This window comes from Camellia sinensis, chromosome 5 (genome assembly GCF_055761805.1).
Source record: "Camellia sinensis isolate YWXY chromosome 5, ASM5576180v1, whole genome shotgun sequence".
NCBI classification, from domain to species: Eukaryota; Viridiplantae; Streptophyta; class Magnoliopsida; order Ericales; family Theaceae; genus Camellia; species Camellia sinensis.
The window spans coordinates 31070810-31081398 of record NC_138965.1 but is presented as its reverse complement, the minus strand read 5'-3'; positions in this window follow the sequence as shown (position 1 = coordinate 31081398).

Genomic DNA, 10589 nt, shown 5'->3' with positions numbered 1-10589 from the left:
AGTTCCTTAGAAAGACCTTGGGTGTCATGCTCGATCACTAGAGTGTTACTTGTTTCTTGAGTAGGTGTAAATGTTTGTGCCTTATGAATGCTTGGATGTGATAATCTCATTATCATTGATATCTGTTTACTTGCATCCAATTTTTTTTACACTACTCATGCTGCTTACAAGATCTCATTGTTCATTGGTCATAGCTCATTTTGAATGCCCATGCTCATTAACCTCATGATCTCATTCTGTACACATCCTTGAGATTAATTGTTGCAGGGGTTTCCGCACATGTGATCAAAGTTCTCTATGGACCACTAACAGTGTTTCTTGTACTTTTACTGTGGAATTGACCGATACTAGCATATTATGGGTGATGTTGAGTCTCTTAACCATCTACCATCTGTTTTCACTTCCACGGTTTCTCCCTCAGTTCCTTGAAGTCCGGGTATTAGGAAAAGGCTACCTCAGAGGCACCAACCAGGCCATCCTTTATGATTTCATTCTTCTCTGGTTTGGTTTCCATACTCTTGAGAGTGAAAGCCACCAGTGAGTGCCCACAAGAAAGAAAATGTAAAAAAAAAAAAAAAAAAAAAAGGGGGGGGGGACTCTTTGATTGAGGGGGAGCCTCCGCATTTACTCAACAAATACCCCGTGATTCCTAGTGGTTTGACTTTTCACTGTATTGTTGAGTTACTCTTGATGGAGGCCCAGCCATCCGATCACTACTAGGATTAACTCTAGCTCAGTGACCTCTCATGGATTGCACACACACACTTTTATGTGAGCTCTCATATTGGTTTTTGGGTTGTACATTCTCATGTAGCTTATGATCATTGATTATATTTTATCTGCTTTGCTCATGATTTCCAGTGTCGTTTTTTTAAAATTGCAAGTTCACAAGATTCATGAATTGCGGATTATTTCATCTTAGTATTCACTTGGCTCAGTATGATCATCTATCTTTGTTTCAGGACTCACCTCTTGATTTTGAGTATAGTGTTGTTTTAAAAAAAAAAAAAAAACTTTTTTGGCTTGTTTTTTCTCTCTTGGTTCGAGCAACAATTGCCTCGCTCGAGCGTGCTTTTGCCACTGCATTAGACCTGAGAACATGCTTTTTTGGCTCGACCGACCCTTTCTTAGCTCGAGTGACCGCCTGGGCATTTTTATCTCTCGCTCGAGCGATAAAGTCTTCGCTCGAGCGACCTTTCGCGGTTCAAATTCTGAATCTGTGCCTATTCAGTTCATCTTTTCCCCCCCTTCGTCTTTTCTCTCTCTCTCTCCCCTAGGGTTTTTCGTGGTTCTCTTTGCTGCGATCGTCTGCGATTTTCCCTCTTGATTTCGGAGTTTTTTTTCTTCCTCTTCTCTCTCCGTTTCTGGTAAGTTTTTTTTCTTTTCTTCGCTTTATTTTTTTTTTTTTCGTATGATACTTGGGTTGAGATGTGGTTGTAGTTGTTCTTTGTTAGGCTCTAGGTTTGATTTTTGTTCGTTGTGGTTCTTCCCTCTAATTTTCGAGCCTCACTCTTGCATCTAGGGTTCGTGAGTTTGCCTATTGCACTCTCCATTGTGCTTAGGGTTTACCATTGGGGGTTTGTTAGGGTTTAACATTGGGGATTTTATTTACATATACATATATTGCCATTATGTGATTGTAATCTATTTTTCTCTCTATTGTTTCATACATTGATGTTTCGATTCTATAATGGCTGTACTATCTTGTTTTCTCTGTGGCTGATTATTTGTCTCTTTAGCACTGCTAATCATTTCATTTCTTTTATGCTAATGTTACGAGTTTCACTGTCTTTCTAACCCCTGTTGGACTAATTTGTTTTGACTGGCTCTTTGTGTTTTGTTTTGGGGGTTTTCTGGTGTTGTTTATTGGGTGTTGCTTGTCTTTCTGGGCTCTTGTCTATGTTGCTCTGTTTGGGTGGTATTAGTCATGGCCGAGTCATCCAAGCGCCGTAAAGCTACGGTTTCTCGTTCTTCCTTCAACTCTGAAAAGTTCCCATCGAAAGAAAAATCTAAGTTGTTTAGGGAGTCTTTTGCATCTCGTACCGTACATTTAGAGCGCAATATCCTCCCAAATGCCTTTGAGGTTCTTCCCATTCGGTCTTTATTTGATTCGTTAGGCGGAGATCAAGTGTTGCATTTCTCCGGGCCACAAAATTTGAGTCTCATCCGGGAATTCTATTGCAATATCCATTCCATTCGCAAAGAACTTCCGGCATCCTTTGAGACTTGGGTTAGGAAGAAGTCACTTGTTATCACTGGGGATGTGTTTCGGATTTTACTTGGTTTTCCTGAAGTTCGTAATTGTCATTTTCCGTTTCTTACCCGGTCAGGAGTTGAATTTAATTGTGTTGCTTCTGAGTTATGTGGTGTTGACCAGACTTGGATCCCTGGGGATCTCCTTCAGCAAAATGAGTTGCTTCCTCGGTTCCGTCTCTTGAATATCATCGTGTGTGCGAATCTTTATGTCACCACCCATTCCTCGCATATTACTCAGGACCAAGGTTATGTTCTGTATTGTATTCATCACCAACTACCTATTGACCTTCCGGAGATGATTGTGTCAAAAATGATTGGGGTCTCTGAGGGCAGAAAATCTTTGGGGCTTCCTTATGGGTGTTTGCTTACTCGTTTTCTCACTGCCCTTGATGTTCTTGTTTTTGATGATGATGAGTTTGCTTACCCTGTCAAACCCATTACTAAATTGACAGTCTCTCAGAGTCAGGCTCATGTAAGGGGGAGTGTGTCGGGGGTTGGGAGTTCTGGTGCAGGTAATGATGATCCCCTTGCCGAGGAGGAGGAGTTTGAGGCCGCCAATGCCGGTGCCCCTGATCTTCCTGAGCTACGTCCTCGCTCATTTCATGGCCAGCTACAGCACTTTGAGCAGTCTGTTACACGTCGCCTTGATCTTTTGGCTACACGTCTTGATGGTTTTGATGGCCGCCTTGATGAGCAGAGTGCCATGCTTGCTCAGATTCTTTCTCTTCTTCAGTTGCAGCAGCCACCATCTTCTCCTTCTTCACTTTTAGCATATGCTTCTCTTGGACAGTTTTTGTTCTTACTCTGGATAGTTTTTGTTTGCTGTATCTGCCTGTTGTTGTTTTTGGGTCACTCCCGGACAAAAAGGGGGAGTGGGTTTTGGGGTACTCATGATTTCTTTTTGCAGATGAGCATTTGGACGTTTATATGATGTGGCTATTATTGATATGGATGTTTTATCTATATGTTTTTGTGTTATATCTTGATGGTTTGTTTTGATATGTTACTTTTCAGGTTTGATGGAGTTAGCTTTGATTACAGGTTTTCCTCAAGTTTGGTTTATTGGTTCAAGATGTTAGTTCCAGTTTGTTTTGAGATTGGTTGCATAGTTGGTTTGCCTTGAGTTGTAATAGTTTTAGCTAGTTCGTTTGCTTTGAGTTGTAATCGTTTTAGCTAGTTCGTCTGTTTAGGAAATTGTGTTAGGAAGTTTTGTCCGGGTATTGACAAAGGGGGAGATTGTTAGGTCCCTAAGTCTTGTCAATTCCACGAACAAACTTGTGTAATCGAGTTGTAATTTCTGTGCTGTTTTGTGTTGCTCGCTCGAGCGAAGAAGGCCTCGCTCGAGCGAAGGACTGCGTCTGGCTGCAAACCTGAAAGAGGTCATTGTGTGCTCGAGCGAAGCATTGGAGGCTCAAGCGAAGAACTGCATCTGCGTACAAACCTGAAAGAGTTTATTCCTCGCTCGAGCGAAGACTTTATGGCTCGAGCGAAGGTACTTATGGAAGTCACGCGAGATAAGCTTCTCGCTCGAGCGAGATAAGCTTCGCTCGAGCGAGCTTCCGAATCCGGAATTCTATAAGTAGTTGGTTTCTCCAAACTTTAGGATTACTTTTTTAGATCTACTTTGAGATTTTCTGAGGTCTTCTTGTGGAGAGATTTTGGTGAGTTTTCCTTGATGTCTTGAGAAGAGTTCTTCACTCATGATCTAAAATACATACATCAAGGAGTTGGTTTCTTTAAATTCAAGAGAGAGTTCTCTTCGGTGGATTCCGAAGATTCTAGCGTATAGTTTCAAAAGGTGTTTGATTCTATATGTAGTGAGGTTGTGGAATCAACTTCAAGATTGATCAGTTCCGAGACGAAGTCGTGAAAAAGAGTTACAGAAGATTCGAAGACAGATTGACTAAGTTGGGTAATTTGTATGATATCTTTGTAATCTTTTTACTTCAGTAGTGGATTGATTTGTGGCGTTTCGCCCGTGGTTTTTTGATCACAGTTGGAGGTGTCCAATTGTGGTTTTTTCCACGTAAAAATCGTTTGTGTCGATTTATTATTTAATCTGAAAAACAAACAATCTAAATCACTTTCGTAAGTGCTTGTTGATTTAGATTGTGTGTTTTGGTTTTTTGGGATTTGGAATATTTTAATCTTGATCTAATCACGAATCACTTAGATTTTCAAAGATGATGGTTGAAGACTCTGGTGTTGTTTGGCAAGTTAATTTGTGGCTAAAATAGTCACAAAAGATAAAATAGGTTATTTTAATCACAGCAAACAAAATATCACATCCAACTCATAATCATTACACTCTTCTCTCACAAAAAAAGTCAAAAAAATTAAAAAATCAAAAAATCCTTCCCAAATCAAACTTTTTAACCCAAACTAAAATAGTCAAAAAAATTAAAAAGTCAAAAAACCAACCTACTTTCCAAACGGAGGCAAAAGCATGCAACCAAAGTTTGTTTTATAATCAAAAGTGATTATCACCAATAAGATGTGATTATCGGCTGATTGTTATAGGAAGTCTTCGGAAATAATCGCCAAAATGGAAGTGGCATGTGAGTAATCATCGGAAGGACCCAAAAAAATGACTGAATGGATTTATTATTATTATTATTTTGCTATAAGTATTTTTTTTTTCTTTTGTAGTGATAATAACAAATTTGTAAATTATTTAGAAGTTTTTAAAATAATATTTTATATTAAATAAGTTTTTGTTTGTAATTTTCAAACCAAATCAAACCAATCAAATCCAAGTTTTAAGTCTTAACAAATGGTATCGGTTACATGAATCTTTCTTCTCCGTGCGACTCTATCAAAGGTCATTTTATTAGTCAAATTAAGTAGATCCATATATCTATTTACAACGCTAGTCAACGTCAATCTAAGCCTATTCGGTCCCCTAACACTTCTATCTACTGTCACTGCATCGCATCTCTTCATTACTGCCTCTGTTGGTCTCCGTTGATTATGACCAGACCAAACCATCTCATCGTTTCTCTCTCAACTTATCTTCTATCGGTGTTACTCCTACCCATTCCCAATGTAATAACCCCGACTTCTGATTAATGCTAAACCATGATTATTTATGCCTAACAGTAATTTAGAAGGAATCCGAAATTAAATTGTATATGTATTGCATTATCTTTCTGTTTTTATCTATTTGCCATAAAATGATATGTTCATGTTTTGACTTTAAACTGCGAATTGAAAGCCTTATCGGCGATCGATTCAAAAATTGTTTAGTGTTTTAGACTAATTAGAATATATGTGATTTTATGGTATATTTAATTAGAATTTGATTTGGTGTGATTAAATTAGAATAAATAGTGTTAAATTACATTAGATAGCTTATTTACCAAAATGCCATTAGGTGGACTTTGCTAGACCAGTTGTTTAGTCTTGATTTACACTTGTTGGCATCATTTTCATCCATCATCCTAGACTAAGCCGTGAGAAAGAGGGAGAGTGAGAGAAACTTGGTTTCATCAAGAATTTGGCTTGGAAATTGAGGATTTGTAGAAGAACTACAGAATTGAGCTAGCACACCTGGAACTCAAGACTTAAGGTAGGAGATTCCCCTTTCAATTGTGAATTTAAGATTAATTCTTGCATGGTTCATGGAAGATTAGAGTTTAAAGTCTAGAATTTGTTTAAAGAGTTGGATTTGAGAGTGAATTCATGCATGCATGCATATATTCTTAGATTTTGGAGTTGTTCTTCATGAATTTCCACATGCATGTCCACATTTTTGTTATAGTCCATAAATTCATCTTATTCTTGAGATTAATCTTGCTTTGGATCATGTTTTGGAGCATTAGAACTCATGAGAATTCATGCATGTTACATTTAAGTTTTGTTCTTGAAGTTTTATTTGAAATTGTGTTTAATTGACTCACCGTTGGACTTGATTTTACAAATTGATCTTTGAAACATCTTATACTATGAGTTTACAAGTGTTTTCCAAAATATGGGCCCAAGAAGTCGAGTTTTGAGGTGTTGAATGCTTGGTTTGAGCTTAGGAGGCAAATCTGGAAATTCCAGAATTTGGCTTCCTCGCTCGAGCGAAGGATTCCATGCTCGAGCGACCATTGTTTATTCAGAGCTCCGCTCGAGCGAAAGATTGATGGCTCGAGCGTAAATTGCAAGCTCTCAGGTTTTTGGTGCACGTAGACGCACGCTCGAGCGACGAGACCTACGCTCGAGCGAAGAGCTGTATCTCACGCTCGAGCGAGCATCAAGTGGTCATCGAGCTTAAAATTTCAACAACCAGTACTTTTACATTTTTACAGACCGCTCGAGCGAAGGAGTCTACGCTCGAGCGACCCCTCTGTTTTGACAAGCTTGCTCGAGCGAAGGAAGCCACGCTCAAGCGAGACCCCTGTTTTCAGCAAGTTTTGAAAAATATTTTCCAAGGCATCTTTGCATCCTCATTCCATCCTAGGCATTCCTAGGCCATGTTTAAGACTTTATAGTGAGGATTTAAGGTTAGAAACATACTAAGAACCAACGACGTAAGTTTTGTGCAATTAGAATGTGTGTTTCAAGTGTGTGTCCGTTATGTGTTATGTAGGTCACGTGCCGCGTATTGTGTGATCAATCTGCTCCGTCTGTCTGTTTCAAGGCCAACTGTGAGTAATAATTTAGTAAAGTTATGTTCAAACTGTATCTACTTTCTGTGTGATAAAACAAGATCTGTTTTTCGAAATGATATGTTCTATACAATGAATGATTGTTCAATTTCTGATATGTATTCGTGACATCCTTAGCATCATGTGATATCTGTTAGCTGTTACCCGGTATCGGAGGTTCCTTTATGGAACTTATTTCTGTCTGCACTCTGTTACCCGTACCGGAGGCCCTGTCACGGGGGCTCAGCTTCTGTTCTGTTCTGTTACCCGGATCCGGAGGTTCCTTTATGGAACTGGTTATTCGTAACCTCACGTGTATACGTTATGTTCTGTTAATGCTAATGGATGTATCGCGTAAAATTAATCATGATTTATGATTTCTGTCTATATATGATCTGGACAAATGATGAATTTGATACAAATCTGAATTATGATTTCTGAATCTGTACGAACTCATTCATTGAAGCCCTTTACTCTATTATTATTCACTGGGCTTTCGCTCACAGTTTATATTATGTATGTAGGTGAGCTGGCACATGACCAGGGCCAGAGTTAACGGCCTTCTGTTATGTTTTTGTCAGCCAACCGTTGTGCCTCCCGAGGAGGTTCCGATCGAGTCTAAAGCCATGGTTATTTTTTTTTGTATTCATGCTAGTCTTTGTGTATGCTCTGTAAAGTTAGGTCTTGGGAAGTGCATTCTGTAAATACCTTGTAAATATTCTGTTTCTGGACTGGCATGTTTATGTATATATAAATAAGTTTTGAAATATTTTGCCCCATGTATGTTATCATAGCTCATTGGACCTTGTCTATTTGGTATTATTACTTCCGCAGCCCCTTATTATTTGCTAATCTGTTCAGAGGCCTTTGGTAATCCACGGATTACTGGCCGGTTACGGTGCTAAACCTACAGGGGTGGGTTTGGGTCGTGACACCCAAACACACGCATTCTTAATTATGTCTTGTCTAATCTTGTCACATATCTACCTTAGCATCCTTATCTCAGCCACACTCATCTTATCTACATGTTGTTTCTTGGTTGCCCAACACTCCGTTCCATACAATATCGCTGGTCTAATAGCCGTTCTATAGAACTTTTTTTTAGTCTAGTGAGTATTCGTTTATTACACAGTATCCCATACGCACTTCTCCATTTACACCATTCTGCCTTAATCCTATGGGTCACATCCGCATTAATCTCTCCGGCTATTGTGATAATCGACCCTAAATAACGAAAATATTTACTCTTATGTAGTTTTTGGTTCTCAATCTTCACTTCTCCTCTATTTTCATTGTTACTCTTACTAAATTTACACTCCATGTACTTTGTCTTAGTTCTACTTATCCGGAATCCTTCAGATTCAAGTGCTTTTCTCTAAATCTCTAACTTTGTGTTAACTCCTTCTCTAGTCTCATCCACTAGTACGATATCGTCTGCAAAAAGCATACGCCATGGCACGTCATCCTGAATATTTCTCGTCAACTCATCCATAACTAAAGCAAAAAGATAAGGACTTAAGTTAGATCCTTGGTATAACCCTATAGTGATAGGAAATTCATTTGTCTCTCCAGTAGGCGATCTAATAGTGGTCACCACCCTTTCATACATGTCCCTAATCACATCAATGTAACTTTTTATCACCCATTTCTTTTCTAACACCCACCATATTATTTCCCGAGGCACTCTATCATGCTTTCTTAAGGTCGATAAACACCATATGAATGTCTCTTTTCTTTTCTCTATACTTTTCTATTACTTTCCCCCGAAGATAGATCGCTTCCATTGTTGACCTGCTAGGCATAAACCCAAATTGATTCTTTAACACCTCTGTTATATCTCGCAATTGGTACTCTATCACCCTCTCGCACACTTTGATTATATGACACATTAGCTTGATTCTTCTATAGTTGTTATAATTCTGAACATCTCCTTTATTCTTATAGATTGGCACTAAAATACTCTTCATCCATTCATTTGGCATGTTCCTAGTCAACAAAATTTTGCTAAACAACCTAGTCAACCAAGCAATCCCATTTTTACCCAAACACTTTCAAGCTTCAATAGGGATATCATCGAATCCTAAAGTCTTATTTGATTTCATCTTCTTAAGTACAATCCTTACTTTAAAGTTCTTAATCCTGCGATAGAACATATAGTCTTGGTTTATCGTATTACTGGCTATTTCTTCCCTTATTGACGTACTTTCATGTTCCTCATTTAATAATTTCTCAAAATAATTATTCCATCTTTCCTTAATTTCTTCATCCTTCACCAATACCTTAGAATTCTCACTCTTGATGCACTTAACTTGATTAAAATCTCTTATTTTCCTCTCCGGTATCTTAGCAAGTGTGTATACCATCTCCTCTCCCTCCTTTCTATCTAGTCTAGTGTATAAGTCATCATAAGCTTTTAACTTAGTCTCTCTCACTACTTTCTTGACCTCCTTATTAGCCAATCTATAGCTCTTAAGGTTTTCCTCAGTTTTATCTTTCTGTAAAGCACTATTTTTTTGCCTTAATTACCGCTTGAACCTCTTCCCTCCAACACCAAGTTTCCCTAGAGTTTGATCACGCTCCTTTCGACTCTCCAAGCACTTCCCTTGAGATTTTCCTTATACAATTGGCCATCGAGTTCCACATAGTGTTAGCATCATCTTCTAAGTCTCAAGTGCTGGACAATCTTCAAAGTATTCAAAAAATTAAAGGAAAAATAGAGACTGTTTGATTACAAAAATCAAACTAAAATAAAAATAAAATAAAACGACAAAGTCTTATTTTGTCACAAAAATAAAATCAGAATCTGATAAAAAAAATAAAAAAGAAAGTAATTAATTACTCACTTTATTAATCTATCAAACAAATTTTTGATCAAGTCCAGTGTTTAACATTGTGTCCTTAAGACGGATTTGTCCTCTCTACGGTACTTTCAGATTATGGACGTCTATCTCCCAAGATAAAATGATCAACAGTTAATAGTAGCAGCACTACAAACTATTCACACAACGAACACACTTTGTGTTTATGCTCTTTCTTACAGGAAAATAATGCAGCAAAATGCAGAAAGATCAATAGCAGAATTTAGGATAAAAAATTAAGTTAAAAACCAAATAGGGGACTTGTCTATTTATAGGTGCAAAGGTGGCTGTTTAGTTTGAATCCAACAGGTAGTAGATCTGTTTGAACAGGTACTGTACCTGTTCGGCACTGTTTGAACAAATATAACCTGTTCAGTTGGAATTTTGAACAAATAACTGAATCTGTTCAGTTTATATTGGATAGATATGGACCTGTTTGGGTGTAGGAATAATCTGGACACCATTTTGGAATTATTTTCAAAATTTAAATTCAAAAAATGTAAGAATTTAATTTTAGAAAAATAAAAATCCAAAATGTTTTTGGCCCAAAAAGATAAGTATTGGGCCGAATAAGCCCAACCCAACCTCACACCATGCACCCACACTCAAGCCCAAGCCCAGCTCAACCTGCCTGCTCAACTGACCAGACGAACGGCGGCGGCGGCAATGCACGCGTGTGTGTTTATTTTGGGTCCAATGGGTTTAGCCCACTTTGCTCACAACCTCATCCTTTCACAAAACTTGGGTACCTCTTGGGGCCCTCCTCAAGTAGCAAACCCATGCCTTATAAACCTACAAAAGTTTGCCCACCAGACCAATGTGGGACAAACCTTTAATTCAAACC